The sequence below is a fragment of the Leuresthes tenuis genome, unplaced genomic scaffold (assembly GCF_036924035.1).
Source record: "Leuresthes tenuis unplaced genomic scaffold, fLeuTen1.0.hap1 SCAF_17, whole genome shotgun sequence".
Lineage (NCBI taxonomy): Eukaryota > Metazoa > Chordata > Actinopteri > Atheriniformes > Atherinopsidae > Leuresthes > Leuresthes tenuis.
The window spans coordinates 24,067,649-24,091,865 of record NW_027325371.1 but is presented as its reverse complement, the minus strand read 5'-3'; the positions used below and the strand labels follow the sequence as shown (position 1 = coordinate 24,091,865).

Sequence of the window (24,217 nt, the reverse complement as noted above, 5' to 3'; positions counted from 1 at the left end):
GAAATGGGTACATATGAAATACAAAGCAGTGTTAACTTAGTTTGAGTGAAGGAATTCATTTTATACATAAAATCCCAAATCATGCAGAACGTATGAAAAGAAGCTTATTCTCGGATTCCTGATCCTTCAGTTTTGCTCTTTCTTCTACTGCAAAATACAATGTTGTTCTTTGTTGAAGTCGATCTAGACATTGATAAATATGAAGGAAAAAGCAGTTTTAACTTGGTTTGAGTGAATGAATTCATTTTATACATAAAATCCGAAATCATGCAGAACTCATGAAAATAAGCTTATTCTCGGATTCCTAAAACTTTTGATTTGCTCTTTCTTTTATTGCAAAGTACAACGTTGTTTTTTTGTTTAAATCTATCGAGACATTGATAAATATGAAGGTAAAAGCCGTTTTAACATAGTTTGAGTGAAGGAATTAATTTCATAGATAAAATCCCAAATCATGCAGAACTCCTCAAAAGGGAGGTATGGCTTAATCACAAGTGTGGCTCTATCTCATTCAGGGTAATATGAGGAAGTTTATGCTTGAAATATATGTAGAAATGGGTACATATGAAGGACAAAGCAGTGTTAACTTAGTTTGCGTGAAGAAATTCATTTTATACATAAAATCCGAAATCGTGCAGAACTCATGAAAATAAGCTTATTCTCGGATTCCTAAAACTTTTGATTTGCACTTTCTTTTACTGCAAAGTACAACGTTGTTTTTTGTTGAAATCTATCTAGACATTGATAAATACCAGCCGAAACTCTGCTGCCGCTTTTGATAATTTATGGTTGGGCATTCTTACCTTTTCTTACCCGCTTTTTACAAATTATGAACTTACATTCACACCTACTTGCAGTCGAACACCTTCTCATGTGCGGTTGGGCTTTCGCCCCTTTTCTTACCCATTTTTCAGTAATTATGGGTGGACATTCAGACCTTCTTGCAGCCGAAAACCTCCGCTCCTCTTTTGATCATACATTGTCGGGCATTCACACCTTGTCTTACCCGCTTTTTACAAACTTTAGTCGGACATTCAAACCTTCTTGCAGCTGAACCACCTCCGCTCCCTGTTTTGATCATATATGGTCTGGCAATAGTACCTTTTCTTACCCGTTTGTGAGTAACTATGGCTGGACATTCACACCTTCTTGCAGCCGAACACAACCTCTCCCGCTTTTGATGATATATGGTCCGGCATTCTAGTCTTTTCTAACACATTTTTCAGCAATTATGGTTGGACATTCACACCTACTCACAGACGAACACCTCCGCTCCCACATTTGATAGTGTATAGTCGGGCATTCTCACCCTTTCTCATCAGCTTTTTGCAAATTATGATCTGATATTCACACCTACTTGCAGTCGAAAAGCTCTGCTCCCGCTTTTGATTATGTTTGGTTAGATATTCGAACCTTTTCTTAACTGCTTTTTACAAACTTTGGTCGGACGTTCACAATATCTTGCAGCCGAACACCTCCGCTTCCGCTTTTGATGGTGTATAGTCGGGCATTCGAGCCTTTTCTTACCCACCTATTACTTACTATGGTTGGACATTCAAACCTTCTTGTAGCCGAACACATCCGCTCCTGCTTTTGATGATGTATGATTTGGCATTCGCACCTTTTCTTACCCATTTTTCAGTAATTATTGGTCGGACATTCAGACCTGCTTGCACCTGAACACCTCTGCTCCCGCTTTTGATGGTGTATAGTCGGGCTTTCGAGCCTTTTCTTCCCCGATTTTTACAAATTATGGTTGGACATTCAGACCTTGCAGCCGAAAACCTCCGCTCCTTCTTTTGATCATACATTGTCGGGCATTCGCCCCTTGTCTTACACGGTTTTTACAAACTTTAGTCAGACATTCACACCTTGCAGCTGAACCACCTCCATTCCCTGTTTTGATCATGTGTGGTCTGGAAATACTACCTTTTCTTCCCCCGTTTGTGAGTAATTATGGCTGGACATTCACACCTACTTGCAGCCGAAAAACCACCTCTCCCGCTTTTGATGATGTATTGTCCGGCATTCTAGTCTTTTCTATCACATTTTTCAGCAATTATGATCTGACATTCACACCTACTTGCAGTCGAACAGCTCTGCTCCCGCTTTTGATTATGTTCGGTTGGATATTCAAACCTTTTCTTAACTGCTTTTTACAAACTTTGGTCGGACGTTCACACCTTCTTGCAGCCGAACACCCCCACTTCCGCTTTTGATGGTATATATTTGGGTATTCGAACCTTCTCTTACCCGCTTTTTACAAACCATGGTTGGACTTTCATACCTTCTCTTAGCTGAACAACTCCACTCCTGCTTTTGATGATTTATGGTTGGACATTCGCATCTTTTCCTACCCATTTTTCAGTAATTATGGGTGTATATTCACATCTTCTTGCAGCTGAACACCTCCTCTCCCGCTAATGATCATGTAAGGTTTGATATTCGAAAATTTTCTTTCATGTTTTAAAGCAATTATTAATGGACATTCACACCTACTTGCAGCCGAACACCACCTCTCCCGCTTTTGATGATGTATGGACCGGCATTCTTACCTTTTCTAACACATTTTTCAGCAATTATGGTTGGAGAATCACACCTACTCACAGCCGAACAACTCCGCTACCGCATTTGATGGTGTATAGTCGGGATTTCTCAACCTTTCTCATCAGCTTTTTGCAAATTATTCTCTGACTTTCACACCTTTTAGTAGCCGAACAACTCCGCTCCCGCTATTGATTGTGTACAGTCGGGTATTTTAACCTTTTCTTACCCGCTTTTTACCAACTATGGTCGGACATTCACACCTTCGTACAGCGGAACACCTCCGCTCCCTCTTTTGATGGTGTATGTTCGGGTATTCAAACCTTTTCTTACCCGCTTTTTCCAAACTATGGTCGGCTATTCACAGCTTCCTCTCCACCATACTTGTATGGTTGGATATTCATACCCACTTGCATCCGAAGACCTCTGCCCCAAATTTTGTTGATATTTAGTCGGACATTCGCACCTTACCCGCTTTTGGCAAACTATGGCCTTCTTGCAGCCAAACACCTCTGATCTCGCTTTTGATGATGTAAGGTTGGGCATTCAGACCTTGCTTCACCTGCTTTTCACCAAATATAGTCGGATATTCACACCTTCTTGCAGCCGAACACTTCCGCTCCACCTTTTAGTGTTCTATCACACCTTTTTTTCACCGCATTTTATACATTATGGTTGGAAATTTTCAACCACTCTCATCCGAAGACCTCTCCTCCCGCTTTCTTTAATATATTTGAACTTTAGTCGGACATTCAAACCTTCTTGCAGCTGAACCACCTCCGCTCCCTGTTTTGATCATATATGGTCCGGCAATACTACCTTTTCTTACCCGTTTGTGAGTAATTATGGCTGGACATTCACACCTACTTGCAGCCGAACACAACCTCTCTCGCTTTTGATGATGTATGGACCGGCATTCTTACCTTTTCTAACACATTTTTCAGCAATTATGGTCGGAGATTCACACCTACTCACAGCCGAACAACTCCGCTCCCGCTTTTGATGATATATGGTCCGGCATTCTAGTCTTTTCTAACACATTTTTCAGCAATTATGGTTGGACATTCACACCTGCTCACAGACGAACACCTCCGCTCCCACATTTGATAGTGTATAGTCGGGCATTCTCACCCTTTCTCATCAGCTTTTTGCAAATTATGATCTGATATTCACACCTACTTGCAGTCGAACAGCTCTGCTCCCGCTTTTGATTATGTTTGGTTAGATATTCGAACCTTTTCTTAACTGCTTTTTACAAACTTTGGTCGGACGTTCACAATATCTTGCAGCCGAACACCTCCGCTTCCGCTTTTGATGGTGTATATTCGGGCATACGAACCTTTTCTTACCCGCTTTTTACAAACCAAGGTCGGACTTTCACACCTTCTCTTAGCTGAACAACTCCGCTCCCTCTTTTGATTTTGTACAGTCGGGTAATTTAACCTTTTCTTACCCGCTTTTTACCATCTATGGTCGGACATTCACACCGTCTTACAGCGGAACACCTCCGCTCCCTCTTTTGATGATGTATGGTTAGGCATTCGCACCTTTTCTTACCCATTTTTCAGTAATTATGGGTAGACATTCACACCTTCTTGCAGCTGAACACCTCCTCTCCCGCTTATGATCATGTGCAGTTTGATATTCGAAAATTTTCTTTCATGTTTTCTAGCAATTATTGATGGACATTCAGACCTTCTTGCAGCCGAAAACCTCCACTCTCTCTTTTGATCATACATTGTCGGGCATTCGCACCTTTTCTTACCCGCTTTTTACAAACCATGGTCGGACTTTCACACCTTTTAGTAGCCGAACAACTCCGCTCCCGCTATTTATTGTGTACAGTCGGGTATTTTAACCTTTTCTTACCCGCTTTTTACCAACTATGGTTGGACATTCACACCTTCTTACAGCAGAACACCTCCGCTCCCTGTTTTGATTATGTATGGTTTGACATTCGCACCTTCTCTCACCCGCCTTTTACTATGGTCGGCCATTCACAGCTTCCTCTCCACCATACTTGTATGGTGGGATATTCACACCCACTTGCATCCGAAGACCTCCGCTTCCGCTTTTGATGGGAACTGACAACATAAGAAGTCCGGACATACTTTGATAGTATATGAATAAGTGGGTAGCTACTGACAAGCATTAAGCATGTCACACAGCCCAAACATATAACATTTCAGGACACAACACACAGTTAACAACCACAGTGAAGCGTGTCAAAGCCCAAACATGTAACATTCAACAGGACACTTACACAACACATTCAAATCAAACAGTCAGACAACATACAAGAACATATACCCCAGCCGGCATTGCTCCCTGCCTATTTTCGTACAGCACACTATGTGTGCGCACACCTTTATTCACAAACTCTTCAACTTATACTCTTTTACCGAAGCTGCTACAGCTCGATTGGCCGAATACCCTTTGATCCTATTTCGGTGAATTTGACATCTGCCTTACGTATAACAGATTAGCGGTTTAGCAATTTTAATTTAGTTTGAGTGAAGGAATTCATTTTATAGCAAAATCCGAAATCGTGAAGAACTCATGAAAGTAAGCTTATTCTCGGATTCCTGAAACTTTAGATTTGCTCTTTCTTTTACTGCAGAGTACAACGTTGTTTTTTTTGTTTAAATCTTTCTAGACATGGTAAATATTAAGGACAAAGCAGTTTTCACATAGTTTGAGTGAAGGAATTCATTTTATAGATAAAATCCCAAGAGTCTGCTGAGAAAAGAGAGTGAATGCGAAGTAGACTTTAACACGGCTATGGGAGCGAGCCGAGTGTGGGCTAACCAGGAGAATTGCTTGAAAGAAACGCGACCCCGAATGAGCGGTCAGAACAAAGCCTCAATACGGGATTCTCGTGGTGTTTTTGTTGCTGCCTTGTCTTTTGCACAGAGTAAAAGACAAGGCAGCCATCGAATAGGGCCCGATTGTTCCTACTTGGTCAGCCGAGGAGCAAGGGGGGGGGAGCAAGCGTCTCAACCAAGCAAAGCTCACCATGGGGAAGGTGGCTATGCCAACAAGCCTGATGCCCTGCTCCCGCAGTGACGGATAATCGTACTCTGGTTTCTCTTCATAACGTACAAGTCTTTTGCCTTTTACTAAAGATTTCTGTGGAGAGCAGCACTAATGAGTTGTTTCTATTTTTGGCAGGCTTTACCTTTGCGGGTGAAGCCCTTTCTGTCCGTGCAAAAGAAATCTTGTTACTGTGCAGAGTGACTTCTCTGAGTAGAGTCGCCTTACTTGTTGCGACTGTGCCGATGTTCGAAGCTGGAGTGCAAAGTTGTTGCTTGAATGGTGCTTGCTGGAGCGTGCGGGAGTGCAAAGTTATACCATTTAAAAGGGCTGAAGAGTGCTCAGTGCAGCGGGTGGGCGACACTCTGGCCACCTTGAAAACCGAGGTTACATCCACCACCAGGGGCAGCCCAAGTTCTGCCGCAAGTGTGGTGAGCATGGGCACCTGGTTGAGGCTTGTACCAAGGTGTTATGTGGGAAGAGCAGAGAAATTGGGCAAACTTTTGGAGAGTGTCCAAATGGCAGGAAATGTAATCTCTGTGGAGAATTAAATCACCTCTTCAGAGATTGCCCTAAATCTTTTGCCAACAAATTAAAGACGGTAAAGCCACAGTCAAGCCAACAAAGAGAAGGACCAAAGGTGGCAGTTGGTGCACAAAGTGAAGAGGTTGAACCAATAAATTCAAACTTCCCGCCAAAAGCTTGGATTGGAAGTGAGGAGCAAAAAGGGGAGGGGCCTGTAGAGGCCTCACCACTCAGTGTTGAAGTCTGTGAGAATTCACAGGCAGAGGGTGAAGCTACGCTAAATGAGGAGGAAGAGCAGACAGGTGAGTCTAGTGAAGATACTCACCTCCCCGAAGGTCAACAGAAGGTCAATTTGTTGATAGGCATTCATTTATTTCTTCACTTCTGAAGTTTCAACAATAAACAACAAACTTTGTATTATTAGAAAGAACCAGAATCATTCTTCAGGAATCCGACAATAAGCTCTATTTTATGAGTTATGCACGAATTCGGATTCTCCTATAAAACGAATTCATTAACTCAAACCAAGTTAAGACTGCTTTGTCCTTCATATTTATTCATGTCTAATCAAGTTTCAACGATAAACAACGTTGTACTTTGTAGAATGAGAAAGAACTTCTTCAGCAATAAGCATCTCTCGACATATGACGAAGTACAGATTTTGCTATAAAATTAATTCCTTCTATCAGCCTGACTTAAAACTGTTTGTCCTCCTTATTTATCCACTTCAAATCAAGTTTCAACAAATAAAAAAAAGTTGTAGTTTGAGAAAGTACAACTTAATCTTCAGCAATCAGTATAAAAAGAGGTGCAAATGCCAACCATACATACCTACAAGGTGGAGCGGAAGTATTCAGCTGCAAGTAGGTGTGAATGTTCGACTATAATTTGTAAAAAGCGGGTAAGAAAAGGTTCGAATGCCCGACTATATATTAACAAAAGCGGGAGGAGAGGTCTTCGGATGAGAGTGGGTGAGAATTTCCAACCATAATCTATAAAATACGGTGAAAAAAAATATGTGAATGCCTCATAGAACACTAAAAGCGGAAGTGTTCGGCTGCAAGAAGGTGTGAATGTCCGACTATATTTGGTGAAAAGCAGGTGAAGCAAGGTCTGAATGCCCAACCTTATATCATCAAAAGCGAGATCAGAGGTGTTTGGCAGCAAGAAGGCCATAGTTTTCCAAAAGCGGGTAAGGTGCGAATGTCCGACTAAATATCAACAAAAGTGGGGGCGGAGGTCTTCGGATGCAAGTGGGTGTGAATATCCCACCATACAAGTATGGTGGAGAGGAAGCTGTGAATAGCCGACCATAGTTTGGAAAAAGCGGGTAAGAAAAGGTTTGAATGCCCGAACATACACCATCAAAAGAGGGAGCGGAGGTGTTCCGCTGTACGAAGGTGTGAATGTCCGACCATACTTGGTAAAAAGCGGGTAAGAAAAGGTTAAAATACCCGACTGTACACAATCAATAGCGGGAGCGGATGTGTTCGGCTACAAGAAGATGTGAAAGTCCGACCATGGTTTGTAAAAAGCGGGTAAGAAAAGGTGCGAATGTCCGACAATGTATGATCAAAAGAGAGAGCGGAGGTTTTCGGATACAAGAAGGTTTGAATGTCCCACCATAGTTTGTAAAAAGCGGGTAAGAAAAGGTTCGAATGCCCGACTATACACCATCAAAAGCGGGAGCAGAGGTGTTCCGATGTAAGACGTGTGAATGTCCGACCATAGTTGGTAAAAAGCGGGTAAGAAAAGGTTAAAATACCCGAATGTACACAATCAATAGCGGGAGCGGAGTTGTTCGGCTACAAGAAGGTGTGAAAGTCCGACCATGGTTTGTAAAAACCGGGAAGAAAAGGCTCGAAAGCCCGACTATACACCATCAAAAAGAAGGTTTGAATGTCCATCAATAATTGCTTTAAAACAAGAAAGTAAATTTTCGAATATCAAACCGCACATGATCATAAGCGGGAGAGGAGGTGTTCGGCTGCAAGAAGGTGTGAATGTCCACCCATAATTCATGAAAAATGGGTAAAAAAAAAGGAGCGAATGCCTAACAATACATTATCAAAAGCAGGTGTGAATGTCAGATCATAATTTGTAAAAAGCTGATGAGAAAGGGTGAGAATGCCCGACTATACACCATCAAATGCGGGAGCGGAGGTGTTCGGCTCTGAGTAAGTGTGAATGTCCGACCATAATTGCTGAAGAATGTGTTAGAAAAGGTAAGAATGCTGGACCATACATCATCAAAAGCGGGAGAGGTGGTGTTCGGCTGCAAAAAGGTGTGACTGTTCGACTAAAGTTTGTAAAAAGTGGGTAAGACAAGGTGCGAATGCCTGACAATGTATGATCAAAAGCGGGAGCGGAGGTGTTCAGCTGCAAGAAGGTCTACATGTCCATCAATAATTGCTAGAAAACATGAAAGAAACTTTTTGAAAATCAAACCGCACATGATCATAAGTGGGATAGGAGGTGTTCAGCTGCAAGGTGTGAATGTCCACCCATAATTCCTGAAAAATGGGCAAAAAAAAGGTGTGAATGCCCAACCATACATCATCAAAAGCAGGAGTGGAAGTGTTCGGCTACAAGAAGGTGTGAACGTCCAACCAAAATATGTAAAAAGAAGTTAAGAAAAGGTTCGAATATCCAACCAAACATAATCAAAAGCGGGAGCAGAGCTGTTCGACTGCAAGTAGGTGTGAATGTCAGATCATAATTTGCAAAAAGCTGATGAGAAAGGGTGAGAATGCCCGACTATACATCATCAAATGCGGGAGCGGAGTTGTTCGGCTGTGAGTAGGTGTGAATCTCCGACCATAATTGCTGAAAAATGTGTTAGAAAAGGTAAAAATGCCAGTCCATACATCATCAAAAGCGAGAGAGGTTGTGTTCGACTGCAAGTAGGTGTGAATATCCAGCCATAATTACTCACAAACGGGTAAGAAAAGGTAGTAGCCAGACCATATATGATCAAAACAGGGAGCGGAGGTGGTTCAGCTGCAAGAAGGTTTGAATGTCAAACTAAAGTTCAAATATATTAACAAAAGCGGGAGGAGAGGTCTTCGGATGAGAGTGGTTGAAAATTTCCAACCATAATGTATAAAATGCGGTGAAAAAAAAGGTGTGATAGAACACTAAAAGGTGGAGCGGAAGTGTTCGGCTGCAAGAAGGTGTGAATGTCCGACTATATTTGGTGAAAAGCAGGTGAAGCAAGATCTGAATGCCCAACCTTACATAATCAAAAGCAAGATCAGAGTTGTTTGGCTGCAAGAAGGCCATAGTTTGCCAAAAGCGGGTAAGGTGCGAATGTCCGACTAAATATCAACAAAATTTGGGGCGGAGGTCTTCGGATGCAAGTGGGTGTGAATATCCCACCATACAAGTATGGTGGGTGGAGAGGAAGCTGTGAATAGCCGACCATAGTTTGGAAAAAGCGGGTAAGAAAAGGTTTGAATGCCCGAACATACACCATCAAAAGAGGGAGCGGAGGTGTTCCGCTGTATGAAGGTGTGAATGTCCAACCATACTTGGTAAAAAGCGGGTAAGAAAAGGTTAATATACCCGACTGTACACAATCAATAGCGGGAGCGGATGTGTTCGGCTACAAGAAGGTGTGACAGTCCGATCATGGTTTGTAAAAAGCCGGTAAGAAAAGCTGCGAATGTCCGACAATGTATGATCAAAAGAGAGAGCGGAGGTTTTCGGATACACGAAAGTTTGAATGTCCTACCATAGTTTGTAAATAGCGGGTAAGAAAAGGTTCAAATGCCCGACTATACACCATAAAAAGCGGGAGCGGAGGTGTTCCGCTGTAAGACGGTGTGAATGTCTGACCATAGTTGGTAAAAAGCGGGTAAGAAAAGGTTAAAATACCCGACTGTACACAATCAATAGCGGGAGCGGAGTTGTTCGGCTACAAGAAGGTGTGAAAGTACGACCATGGTTTGTAAAAAGCAGTTAAGAAAAGGTTCGAATATCCAACCAAACATAATCAAAAGCGGGAGCAGAGCTGTTCGACTGCAAGTAGGTGTGAATGTCCAGCCATAATTACTCACAAACGGGGGAAGAAAAGATAGTATTGCCAGACCATACATGATCAAAACAGGGAGCGGAGGTTCAGCTGCAAGGTGTGAATGTCTGACTATAGTTTGTAAAAAGCGGGTAAGACAAGGTGCGAATGCCCGACAATGTATGATCAAAAGAGAGAGCGGAGGTGTTCAGCTGCAAGAAGGTGTGAATGTTCGACTAAAGTTTGTAAAAAGCTGGTAAGACAAGGAGCGATGTCCCGACATTGTATGATCAAAAGCGGGAGCGGAGGTGTCCAGCTGTGAGTAGGTGTGAATGTCCGACCATAATTGCTGAAAAATGTGTTAGAAAAGGTAAGAATACTGGACCATACATCATTAAAAGCGGGAGAGGTGGTATTCGGCTGCAAAAAGGTGTGAAAGTCCAACAATGGTTTGTAAAAAGCGGGTAAGAAAAGGTTAAAATACCCGACTGTACACAATCAATAGCTTGAGCGGATGTGTTCGGCTAAAAGAAGATGTGAAAGTCCGACCATGGTTTGTAAAAAGCGGGTAAGAAAAGGTGCGAATGTCCGACAATGTATGATCAAAAGAGAGAGCGGAGGTTTTCGGATACAAGAAGGTTTGAATGTCCCACCATAGTTTGTAAAAAGCGGGTAAGAAAAGGTTCGAATGCCCGACTATACACCATCAAAAGCGGGAGCAGAGGTGTTCCGCTGTAAGACGGTGTGAATGTCCGACCATAGTTGGTAAAAAGCGGGTAAGAAAAGGTTAAAATACCCGACTGTACACAATCAATAGCGGGAGCGGAGTTGTTCGGCTACAAGAAGGTGTGAAAGTCCGACCATGGTTTGTAAAAACCGGGAAGAAAAGGCTCGAAAGCCCGACTATACACCATCAAAAAGAAGGTTTGAATGTCCATCAATAATTGCTTTAAAACAAGAAAGTAAATTTTCGAATATCAAACCGCACATGATCATAAGCGGGAGAGGAGGTGTTCGGCTGCAAGAAGGTGTGAATGTCCACCCATAATTCATGAAAAATGGGTAAAAAAAAAGGTGCGAATGCCTAACAATACATTATCAAAAGCAGGTGTGAATGTCAGATCATAATTTGCAAAAAGCTGATGAGAAAGGGTGAGAATGCCCGACTATACACCATCAAATGCGGGAGCGGAGGTGTTCGGCTTTGAGTAGGTGTGAATGTCCGACCATAATTGCTGAAGAATGTGTTAGAAAAGGTAAGAATGCTGGACCATACATCATCAAAAGCGGGAGAGGTGGTGTTCGGCTGCAAAAAGGTGTGACTGTTCGACTAAAGTTTGTAAAAAGTGGGTAAGACAAGGTGCGAATGCCTGACAATGTATGATCAAAAGCGGGAGCGGAGGTGTTCAGCTGCAAGAAGGTCTACATGTCCATCAATAATTGCTAGAAAACATGAAAGAAACTTTTCGAAAATCAAACCGCACATGATCATAAGTGGGATAGGAGGTGTTCAGCTGCAAGAAGGTGTGAACGTCCGACCAAAGTTTGTAAAAAAGCAGTTAAGAAAAGGTTCGAATATCTAACCAAACATAATCAAAAGCGGGAGCAGAGCTGTTCGACTGCAAGTAGGTGTGAATGTCAGAGAATAATTTGCAAAAAGCTGATGAGAAAGGGTGAGAAATCCCGACTATACACCATCAAATGCGGTAGCGGAGTTGTTCGGCTGTGAGTAGGTGTGATTCTCCAACCATAATTGCTGAAAAATGTGTTAGAAAAGGTAAGAATGCCGGTCCATACATCATCAAAAGCGGGAGAGGTGGTGTTCGGCTGCAAGTAGGTGTGAATGTCCATTAATAATTGCTTTAAAACATGAAAGAAAATTTTCGAATATCAAACCTTACATTATCATTAGCGGGAGAGGAGGTGTTCAGCTGCAAGAAGATGTGAATATCCACCCATAATTACTGAAAAATGGGTAGGAAAAGATGCGAATGTCCGACCATAAATCATCAAAAGCAGGAGTGGAGTTGTTCAGCTACAAGAAGGTATGAAAGTCCAACCATGGTTTGTAAACAGCGGGTAAGAGAATGTTCGAATACCCGAATATATACCATCAAAAGCGGAAGTGGGGGTGTTCGGCTGCAAGAAGGTGTGAACGTCCGACCAAAGTTTGTAAAAAGCAATTAAGAAAAGGTTTGAATATCCAACCGAACATAATCAAAAGCGGGAGCAGAGCTGTTCGACTGCAAGTAGGTGTGAATGTCAGATCATAATTGCTGAAAAATGTGATAGAAAAGACTAGAATGCCGGACAATACATCATCAAAAGCGGGAGAGGTGGTTTTTCGGCTGCAAGTAGGTGTGAATGTCCAGCCATAATTACTCACAAACGGGGGAAGAAAAGGTAGTATTTCCAGACCACACATGATCAAAACAGGGAATGGAGGTGGTTCAGCTGCAAGAAGGTTTGAATGTCCGACTAAAGTTTGTAAAAAGCGGGTAAGACAAGGTGTGAATGCCCGACAATGTATGATCAAAAGAGGAGCGGAGGTTTTCGGCTGCAAGAAGGTCTGAATGTCCACCCATAATTACTGAAAAATGGGTAAGAAAAGGTGCGAAAGCCCAACCGCACATGAGAAGGTGTTCGACTGCAAGTAGGTGTGAATGTAAGATCATAATTTGTAAAAAGCGGGTAAGAAAAGGTAAGAATGCCCAACCATAAATTATCAAAAGCGGCAGCAGAGTTTAGGCTGGTATTTATCAATGTCTAGATAGATTTCAACAAAAAACAACGTTGTACTTTGCAGTAAAAGAAAGTGCAAATCAAAAGTTTTAGGAATCCGAGAATAAGCTTATTTTCATGAGTTCTGCACGATTTCGGATTTTATGTATAAAATTAATTAATTCACTCAAACCAAGTTAAAACGGCTTTTTCCTTCATATTTATCAATGTCTAGATCGACTTCAACAAAGAACAACATTGCATTTTGCAGTAGAAGAAAGAGCAAAACTGAAGGATCAGGAATCCGAGAATAAGCTTCTTTTCATACGTTCTGCATGATTTGGGATTTTATGTATAAAATGAATTCCTTCACTCAAACTAAGTTAACACTGCTTTGTATTTCATATGTACCCATTTCTACATATATTTCAAGCATAAACTTCCTCATACTACCCTGAATGAGAAAGAACCACACTTGTGATTAAGCCATACGCCCCTTTTGAGGAGTTCTGCATGATTTGGGATTTTATCTATAAAATCAATTCCTTCACTCAAACTATGTTAAAACGGCTTTTACCTTCATATTTATCAATGTCTCGATAGATTTAAACAAAAAAACAACGTTGTACTTTGCAGTAAAAGAAAGAGCCAATCAAAAGTTTTAGGAATCCGAGAATAAGCTTATTTTCATGAGTTCTGCACGATTTCGGATTTTATGTATAAAATGAATTCATTCACTCAAACCAAGTTAAAACTGCTTTTTCCTTCATGTTTATCAATGTCTAGATCGACTTCAACAAAGAACAACATTGTATTTTGCAGTAGAAGAAAGAGCAACACTGAAGGATCAGGAATCCGAGAATAAGCTTATTTTCTTATGGGCAAGTGGGAACTGCTTTGTCCTTCATATTTATCAATGTGTAGATGGATTTCAACTTCTTCTACTGCAAAGTCCAATGTTTTTCTTTGTTGAAGTCGATCTAGACATTGATGAATATGGAAGGACAAAGCAGTTTTAACTTGGTTTGAGCAAAGCAATTCATTTTATAGCAAAATCCGAAATCGTGCAGAACTCATGAAAGCAGGCTTATACTCGGATTCCTGAAACTTTAGATTTGCTCTTTCTTTTACTGCAAAGTACAACGTTGTTTTTTTGTTTAAATATTTCTAGACATGGTAAATATGAAGGACAAATCAGTTTTAACATAGTTTGAGTGAAGTAATGCATTTTATAAGCAAAATCCCAAATCATGCAGAACTCACGAAATGCTTTTTCTCGCTTTTCACTGCTTTTTACAAACTTTGGTCGGACGTTCACACCTTCTTGCATCCGAACACCTCCGCTTCCGCTTTTGATGATGTATATTCGGGCATTCGAACCTTTTTTTACCCGCTTTTTACAAACCATTGTCGGACTTTCACACCTTCTTGCAGCCGAACACCACCTCTCCCGCTTTTGATGATGTATGGTCCAGTATTCTTACCTTTTCTAACACATTTTTCAGCAATTATGGTCGGACATTCACACCTACTCACAGCTGGACACCTCCGCTCCCGCTTTTGATCATACAATGTCGGGACATCGCTCCTTGTCTTACCAGCTTTTTACAAACTTTAGTCGAACATTCACACCTTCTTGCAGCTGAACACCTCCGCTCCCGCTTTTGATGATGTATAGTCGGGCTTTCGAGCCTTTTCTTACCCGGTTTTTACAAATTATGGTTGGACATTCAGACCTTGCAGCCGAAAACCTCCGCTCTCTCTTTTGATCATACATTGTTGGGCATTCGCACCTTGTCTTACCCGCTTTTTACAAACTATAGTCAGACATTCACACCTTGCAGCTGAACCTCCGCTCCCTGTTTTGATCATGTGTGGTCTGGAAATACTACCTTTTCTTCCCCCGTTTGTGAGTAATTATGGCTGGACATTCACACCTACTTGCAGCCGAAAAACCACCTCTCCCGCTTTTGATGATGTATTGTCCGGCATTCTAGTCTTTTCTATCACATTTTTCAGCAATTATGATCTGACATTCACACCTACTTGCAGTCGAACAGCTCTGCTCCCGCTTTTGATTATGTTCGGTTGGATATTCAAACCTTTTCTTAACTGCTTTTTACAAACTTTGGTCGGACGTTCACACCTTCTTGCAGCCGAACACCCCCACTTCCGCTTTTGATGGTATATATTCGGGTATTCGAACCTTCTCTTACCCGCTTTTTACAAACCATGGTTGGACTTTCATACCTTCTTGTAGCTGAACAACTCCACTCCTGCTTTTGATGATTTATGGTTGGACATTCGCATCTTTTCCTACCCATTTTTCAGTAATTATGGGTGGATATTCACATCTTCTTGCAGCTGAACACCTCCTCTCCCGCTAATGATCATGTAAGGTTTGATATTCGAAAATTTTCTTTCATGTTTTAAAGCAATTATTAATGGACATTCACACCTACTTGCAGCCGAACACCACCTCTCCCGCTTTTGATGATGTATGGACCGGCATTCTTACCTTTTCTAACACATTTTTCAGCAATTATGGTTGGAGAATCACACCTACTCACAGCCGAACAACTCCGCTACCGCATTTGATGGTGTATAGTCGGGATTTCTCACCCTTTCTCATCAGCTTTTTGCAAATTATTCTCTGACATTCACACCTACTTCCAGTCGAACAGCTCTGCTCCCGCTTTTGATTATGTTTGGTTAGATATTCGAACCTTTTCTTAACTGCTTTTTACAAACTTTGGTCGGACGTTCACAATATCTTGCAGCCGAACACCTCCGCTTCCGCTTTTGATGGTGTATATTCGGGCATACGAACCTTTTCTTACCTGCTTTTTACAAACCAAGGTCGGACTTTCACACCTTCTCTTAGCTGAACAACTCCACTCCCTCTTTTCATTGTGTACAGTCGGGTAATTTAACCTTTTCTTACCCGCTTTTTACCATCTATGGTCGGACATTCACACCGTCTTACAGCGGAACACCTCCGCTCCCTCTTTTGATGATGTATGGTTAGGCATTCGCACCTTTTCTTACCCATTTTTCAGTAATTATGGGTAGACATTCACACCTTCTTGCAGCTGAACACCTCCTCTCCCGCTTATGATCATGTGCAGTTTGATATTCGAAAATTTTCTTTCATGTTTTCTAGCAATTATTGATGGACATTCAGACCGTCTTGCAGCTGAACACCTCCGCTCCCACTTTTGATGGTGTATAGTCGGGCTTTCGAGCCTTTTCTTCCCCGGTTTTTACAAATTATGGTTGGACATTCAGACCTTCTTGCAGCCGAAAACCTCCACTCCCTCTTTTGATCATACATTGTCGGGCATTCGCACCTTTTCTTACCCGCTTTTTACAAACCATGGTCGGACTTTCACACCTTTTAGTAGCCGAACAACTCCGCTCCCGCTATTGATTGTCTACAGTCGGGTATTTTAACCTTTTCTTACCCGCTTTTTACCAACTATGGTTGGACATTCACACCTTCTTACAGCAGAACACCTCCGCTCCCTGTTTTGATTATGTATGGTTTGACATTCGCACCTTCTCTCACCCGCCTTTTACTATGGTCGGCCATTCACAGCTTCCTCTCCACCATACTTGTATGGTGGGATATTCACACCCACTTGCATCCGAAGACCTCCGCCCCCACTTTTGTTGATATTTAGTCGGTCATTCGCACCTTACCCGCTTTTGGCAAACTATGGCCTTCTTGCAGCCAAACACCTCTGATCTCGCTTTTGATGATGTAAGGTTGGGCATTCAGACCTTGCTTCACCTGCTTTTCACCAAATATAGTCGGACATTCACACCCACTTGCATCCGAAGACCTCCGCCCCAAATTTTGTTGATATTTAGTCGGACATTCGCACCTTACCCGCTTTTGGCAAACTATGGCCTTCTTGCAGCCAAACACCTCTGATCTCGCTTTTGATGATGTAAGGTTGGGCATTCAGACCTTGCTTCACCTGCTTTTCACCAAATATAGTCGGACATTCACACCCACTTGCATCCGAAGACCTCCGCCCCAAATTTTGTTGATATTTAGTCGGACATTCGCACCTTACCCGCTTTTGGCAAACTATGGCCTTCTTGCAGCCAAACACCTCTGATCTCGCTTTTGATGATGTAAGGTTGGGCATTCAGACCTTGCTTCACCTGCTTTTCACCAAATATAGTCGGACATTCACACCTTCTTGCAGCCGAACACTTCCGCTCCACCTTTTAGTGTTCTATCACACCTTTTTTTCACCGCATTTTATACATTATGGTTGGAAATTTTCAACCACTCTCATCCGAAGACCTCTCCTCCCGCTTTTGTTAATATATTTGAACTTTAGTCGGACATTCAAACCTTCTTGCAGCTGAACCACCTCCGCTCCCTGTTTTGATCATATATGGTCTGGCAATACTACCTTTTCTTACCTGTTCGTGAGTAATTATGGCTGGACATTCACACCTACTTGCAGCCGAACACAACCTCTCTCGCTTTTGATGATGTATGGACCGGCATTCTTACCTTTTCTCATCAGCTTTTTGCAAATTATGATCTGACATTCACACCTACTTGCAGTCGAACAGCTCTGCTCCCGCTTTTGATTATGTATGGTTGGATATTCGAACCTTTTCTTAACTGCTTTTTACAAACTTTGGTTGGACGTTCACACCTTCTTGTAGCCGAACACATGCACTCCTGCTTTTGATGATGTATGGTTGGGCATTCGCACCTTTTTTTTACCCATTTTTCAGGTATTATGGGTGGACATTCACACCTTCTTGCAGCTGAACACCTCCTCTCCCACTTATGATCATGTGTGGTTTGATTTTCGAAAATTTTCTTTCATGTTTTCTAGCAATTATTGATGGACATTTAGACCTTCTTGCAGCTGAACATCACCTCTCCCGATTTTGATTATGTATGGACCGGCATTTTTACCTTTTCTAACACATTTTTCAGCAATTATGGTTGGAGATTCACACCTACTCACAGCCGAACAACTCCGCTACCGCATTTGATGGTGTATAGTCGGGCATTCTCACCCTTTCTCATCAGCTTTTTGCAAATTATGATCTGACATTCACACCTACTTCCAGTCGAACAGCTCTGCTCCCGCTTTTGATTATGTTTGGTTAGATATTTGAACCTTTTCTTAACTGCTTTTTACAAACTTTGGTCGGACGTTCACAATATCTTGCAGCCGAACACCTCCGCTTCCGCTTTTGATGGTGTATGTTCGGGCATTCAAACCTTTTCTTACCCGCTTTTTCCAAACTATGGTCGGCTATTCACAGCTTCCTCTCCACCATACTTGTATGGTGGGATATTCACACCCACTTGCATCCAAAAACCTCCGCCCCAAATTTTGTTGATATTTAGTCGGACATTCGCACCTTACCCGCTTTTGGCAAACTATGGCCTTCTTGCAGCCAAACACCTCTGATCTCGCTTTTGATGGTGTAAGGTTGGGCATTCAGACCTTGCTTCACCTGCTTTTCACCAAATATAGTTGGACATTCACACCTTCTTGCAGCCAAACACTTCCGCTCCACCTTTTAGTGTTCTATCACACTTTTTTTTCACCGCATTTTATACATTATGGTTGGAAATTTTCAACCACTTTCATCCGAAGACCTCTCCTCCCACTTTTGTTAATATATTTGAACTTTAGTTTGACATTCAAACCTTCTTGCAGCTGAACCACCTCTGCTCCCTGTTTTGATCATATATGGTCTGGCAATACTACCTTTTCTTACCCGTTTGTGAGTAATTATGGCTGGACATTCACACCTACTTGCAGCCGAACACAACCTCTCTCGCTTTTGATGATGTATGGACCGGCATTTTTACCCTTTCTCATCAGCTTTTTGCAAATTATGATCTGACATTCACACCTACTTGCAGTCGAACAGCTCTGCTCCCGCTTTTCATTATGTATGGTTGGATATTCAAACCTTTTCTTAACTGCTTCTTACAAACTTTGGTTGGACGTTCACACCTTCTTGTAGCCGAACACATGCACTCCTGCTTTTGATGATGTATGGTTGGGCATTCGCACCTTTTTTTTACCCATTTTTCAGGTATTATGGGTGGACATTCACACCTTCTTGCAGCTGAACACCTCCTCTCCCACTTATGATCATGTGTGGTTTGATTTTCGAAAATTTTCTTTCATGTTTTCTAGCAATTATTGATGGACATTTAGACCTTCTTGCAGCTGATCACCACCTCTCCCGATTTTGATGATGTATGGACCGGCATTTTTACCTTTTCTAACACATTTTTCAGCAATTATGGTTGGAGATTCACACCTACTCACAGCCGAACAACTCCGCTACCGCATTTGATGGTGTATAGTCGGGCATTCTCACCCTTTCTCATCAGCTTTTTGCAAATTATGATCTGACATTCACACCTACTTCCAGTCGAACAGCTCTGCTCCCGCTTTTGATTATGTTTGGTTAGATATTCGAACCTTTTCTTAACTGCTTTTTACAAACTTTGGTTGGACGTTCACACCTTCTTGTAGCCGAACACATGCACTCCTGCTTTTGATGATGTATGGTTGGGCATTCGCACCTTTTTTTTACCCATTTTTCAGGTATTATGGGTGGACATTCACACCTTCTTGCAGCTGAACACCTCCTCTCCCACTTATGATCATGTGTGGTTTGATTTTCGAAAATTTTCTTTCATGTTTTCTAGCAATTATTGATGGACATTTAGACCTTCTTGCAGCTGAACACCACCTCTCCCGATTTTGATTATGTATGGACCGGCATTTTTACCTTTTCGAACACATTTCTAAATTGAGAAAGGAAATTATTTTAGAGGAAGCACTAGAGTTTAGATCCCACATTTGTTGATAGGCATTCATTTATTTCTTCACTTCTGATAAAAATGATAAGACTGACCTAAAGAATTGGAGGCCCATCACACTTTTAAACTTTGACTATAAACTTTTTAGCAAGGTTTTAACGACACGGATGTCCTCTGTTTTAGAGGAGGTAATTCACCCAGACCAGGCTTGTGCCATCTCAGAGAGACAACTCACCGACAGCCTCGTACTGATTCGAGACATCATTGATTACGCTAGAGACAGAAACACCCGGCTTGTCATCTTAAATTTAGACTTTGAAAAAGCTTTTGATCGGGTCTCTCATCAATATCTCTTTCAGGTGTTGCAGCCATCGAATAGGGCCCGATTGTTCCTACTTGGTGAGATTTGCTTGGTTGAGACGCTTGCTCCCCCCCCTTGCTCCTCGGCTGACCAAGTAGGAACAATCGGGCCCTATTCGATGGCTGCCTTGTCTTTTACTCTGTGCAAAAGACAAGGCAGCCACAAACACCACGGGAACACCGTATTGAGGCTTTGTTCTGACCACTCATTCGGTGTCGCGTTTCTTTCAAGCAATTCTCCCGGTTAGCCCACACTCGGCTCGCTCCCAGAGCTGTGTTAAAGTCTACTTCGCATTCACTCTCTTTTCTCAGCAGATTAAAAGAAAGTTTCATCTTGGGCTCCCTGAAACTTCCATCCTGGACCGCTGTTTGCTTTTTCACAAGAGCAGAGAAGAGCGCACCGTTCCCAGCGGCACTGCAGTACTGGGTCGATGCTTGGAGTGAACGGAGCAAGCTTCTTTTTCAACTCCTATTCTTAAAAATCCATTTAATATGTAGTCCTCGTATAGAGGACATATTAAACTGATAAGAACAGATACTACACTTGATCTTAGCCAAAAGGCCGAGAAGCGATAACTGTCCACTGTTTCAGGTCCGAGGGCCCTTGCTTGCACAATGCGCACTTGTAGCAGTGTTCTTTTTATGGCCATAGGTGGCTAGAGTGTCACGTTGCACCTCCGCCCACCCGCTGCACTGAGCACTCTTCAGCCCTTTTAAATGGTATAACTTTGCACTCCCGCATGCTCCAGCAAGCACCATTCAAGCAACAACTTTGCACTCCAGCTTCGAACATCGGCACAATCGCAACAAGTAAGGCGACTCTACTCAGAGAAGTCACTCTGCACAGTAACAAGATTTCTTTTGCACAGACAGAAAGGGCTTCACCCGCAAAGGTAAAGCCTGCCAAAAATAGAAACAACTCATTAGTGCTGCTCTCCATGAAAGTCTTTAGTAAAAGGCGAAAGACTTGTATGTTATGAAGAGAAACCAGAGTACGATTATCCGTCACTGCGGGAGCAGGGCATCAGGCTAGTTGCCATAGCCACCTTCCCCATGGTGAGCGTTGCTTGGTTGAAACGCTTGCCCCTGTGCAATCGACAAGGCAGCAACAAAAACACCACGGGAACACGGTATTGAGGCTTTGTTCTGACCGCTCATTCGGTGTCGCGTTTCTTTCAAGCAATTCTCCCGGTTAGCCCACACTCGGCTCGCTCCCAGAGCCGTGTTAAAGTCTACTTCGCATTCACTCTCTTTTCTCAGCAGACTCTTGGGATTTTATCTATAAAATGAATTCCTTCACTCAAACTATGTTAAAACTGCTTTGTCCTTCATATTTACCATGTCTAGAAAGATTTAAACAAAAAAAAAAAACAACGTTGTACTTTGCAGTAAAAGAAAGAGCAAATCTAAAGTTTCAGGAATCCGAGAATAAGCTTACTTTCATGAGTTCTTCACGATTTCGGATTTTGCTATAAAATGAATTCCTTCACTCAAACTAAATTAAAACTGCTAAACCGCTAATCTGTTACATGTAAGGCAGATGTCAAATTCACCGAAATAGGATCTAAGGGTATTCGGCCAATCGAGCTGTAGCAGCTTTGGTAAAAGAGTATAAGTTGAAGAGTTTGTGAATAAAGGTGTGCGCACACATAGTGAGCTGTAGGAAAATAGGCAGGGAGCAATGCCGGCTGGGGTATATGTTCTTGTATGTTGTCTGACTGTTTGACTTGAATGTGTTGTGTAAGTGTCCTGTTGAATGTTACATGTTTGGGCTTTGACACTTCACTGTGGTTGTTAACTGTGTGGTGTGTCCTGAAATGTTACATGTTTGGGCTTTGACACTTCACTGTGGTTGTTAACTGTGTGGTTTGTCCTGAAATGTTATATGTTTGGGCTGTGTGACATGCTTAATGCTTGTCAGTAGCTACCCACTTATTCATATATAGCAACTGACAACATAAGAAGTCCGGACATACTTTGATAGTAGTTGTAGAAGTATCCTTATTGATAATAGATAAACTAATTCATAGTGATAGAACAGTAGATGAACAGGTGCCTGCACATGTCTCACGAAAATAAAATGGGTGTATGATTGCTGACGGCAGAGCAATACTGCCAAACTTATGAGTTCTTGTGGCAAACTTGATTCAGTGTCTTGACGTGTATACGCTGTTTCGCTGACTTGATTGTCACAAGAAACAAAGTGTGTTTGATTAGATCCGACCATTTTATTACGGGAGGATCAGTATGTATGGATTCTGATGTGACTGATAAACCCATTCGTATCGTAAGCATAATCTAATACGTGAGACAACGCCCTGGCACACAATCAAAAAAAAAAAGAGAGAGCGGTTTTGTGTCCCCACAGTCCATAATGTAGAAAAGAGAGAAAAAAGCCTTTCTGATTTGGTGTGTGTGCTCACAGTGCAGAGTGTAGAGAAAAGAGAGAAAAGAAAGCCGTTTTGGTGTCACGGGTGTTGTGACTTACACACACACATTTCTAAATTGAGAAAGGAAATTATTTTAGAGGAAGCACTAGAGTTTAGATCCCACATTTGTTGATAGGCATTCATTTATTTCTTCACTTCTGATGAAGTTTCAACAATAAACAACAAACTTTGTATTATGAGAAAGAACCAGACTCATTCTTCAGGAATCCGAAAATAAGCTCTATTTTACGAGTTATGCACGAATTCGGATTCTCCTATAAAACGAATTCCTTAACTCTAACCAAGTTAAGACTGCTTTGTCCTTCATATTTATTCATGTCTAATCAAGTTTCAACGATAAACAACGTTGTACTTTGTAGAATTAGAAAGAACTTCTTCAGAAATAAGCATCTCACGACATATGACGAAATACAGATTTTGCTATAAAATTAATTCCTTCTATCAGCCTGACTTAAAACTGTTTGTCCTCCTTATTTATCCACTTCAAATCAAGTTTCAACAATTAAAAAAATGTTGTAGTTTGAGAAAAAACAACTTAATCTTAAGCAATCATTATAAAAAGAGGGTAAGAAAAGGTGCAAATACCAACCATACATCACTAAAAGGTGGAGCGGAAGTATTCGGCTGCAAGTAGGTGTGAATGTTCGACCATAATTTGTAAAAAGCGGGTAAGAAAAGGTTCGAATGCCCGACTATATATTAACAAAAGTGGGAGGAGAGGTCTTCGGATGAGAGTGGGTGAGAATTTCCAACCATAATCTATAAAATGCGGTGAAAAAAAAGGTGTGAATACCCCATAGAACACTAAAAGGTGAAGCGGAAGTGTTCGGCTGCAAGAAGGTGTGAATGTCCGACTATATTTGGTGAAAAGCAGGTGAAGCAAGGTCTGAATGCCCAACCTTACATCATCAAAAGCGAGATCAGAGGTGTTTGGCTGCAAGAAGGCCATAGTTTGCCAAAAGTGGGTAAGGTGCGAATGACCGATTATACACCATCAACAAAAGTGGGGGCGGAGGTGTTCAGCTGCAAGAAGGTCTGAATGTCCAACAATAATTGCTAGAAAACATGAAAGAGAATTTTTGAATATCAAACCGCACATGATCATAAGCGGCAGAGGAGGTGTGCAGCTGCAAGAAGGTGTGAGTGTCCAACCATAATTACTGAAAAATGGGTAAGAAAAGGTTTGAATGCCCAACCATGCATCATCAAAAGCAGGAGTGGATGTGTTCGGCTACAAGAAGGTTTGAATGTCCAACCATAGTTTGTAAAAAGCGGGTAAGAAAAGGTTCGAATACCCGAACATACACCATCAAAAGCAGAAGCGGAGGTGTTCAGCTGAAAGAAGGTCTGAATGTCCATCAGTAATTGCTAGAAAACATGAAAGAAAATTTTCGAATATCAAACCACACATGATCATAAGTGGGAGAGGAGGTGTTCAGCTGCAAGAAGGTGTGAATGTCCACCCATAATTACTGAAAAATGGGTAAGAAAAGGTGCAAGTGCCAACCATACATCACTAAAAGGTGAAGCGGAAGTATTCGGCTGCAAGTAGGTGCGAATGCTTGACAATGTATGATCAAAAGAGGGAGCGGAGGTTTTCGGCTGCAAGGTCTGAATGTCCAACCATAATTTGTAAAAACCGGGGAAGAAAAGGCTCGAAAGCCCGACTATACACCATCAAAAGCGGGAGCGGAGGTGTTCGGCTGCAAGTAGGTATGAATGTTAGACCAAAATTTGTAA

General features: G+C 41.9%; 3 non-coding genes across 3 annotated transcripts; 1 reads left to right on the top strand and 2 right to left on the bottom strand.

The window, feature by feature from the left end:
• Positions 1 to 5,619: 5,619 nt before the first annotated feature.
• LOC140274306 (U5 spliceosomal RNA) lies at positions 5,620 to 5,733 on the top strand. The gene has a single exon (XR_011908272.1). It is a non-coding gene; the product is annotated as a U5 spliceosomal RNA (small nuclear RNA).
• A 14,684-nt stretch (positions 5,734 to 20,417) lies between these two features.
• LOC140274130 (U2 spliceosomal RNA) lies at positions 20,418 to 20,601 on the bottom strand. Its single transcript, XR_011908111.1, has one exon. It is a non-coding gene; the product is annotated as a U2 spliceosomal RNA (small nuclear RNA).
• A 308-nt stretch (positions 20,602 to 20,909) lies between these two features.
• Positions 20,910 to 21,023, bottom strand: LOC140274341 (U5 spliceosomal RNA). The gene has a single exon (XR_011908305.1). It is a non-coding gene; the product is annotated as a U5 spliceosomal RNA (small nuclear RNA).
• Positions 21,024 to 24,217: the final 3,194 nt, after the last annotated feature.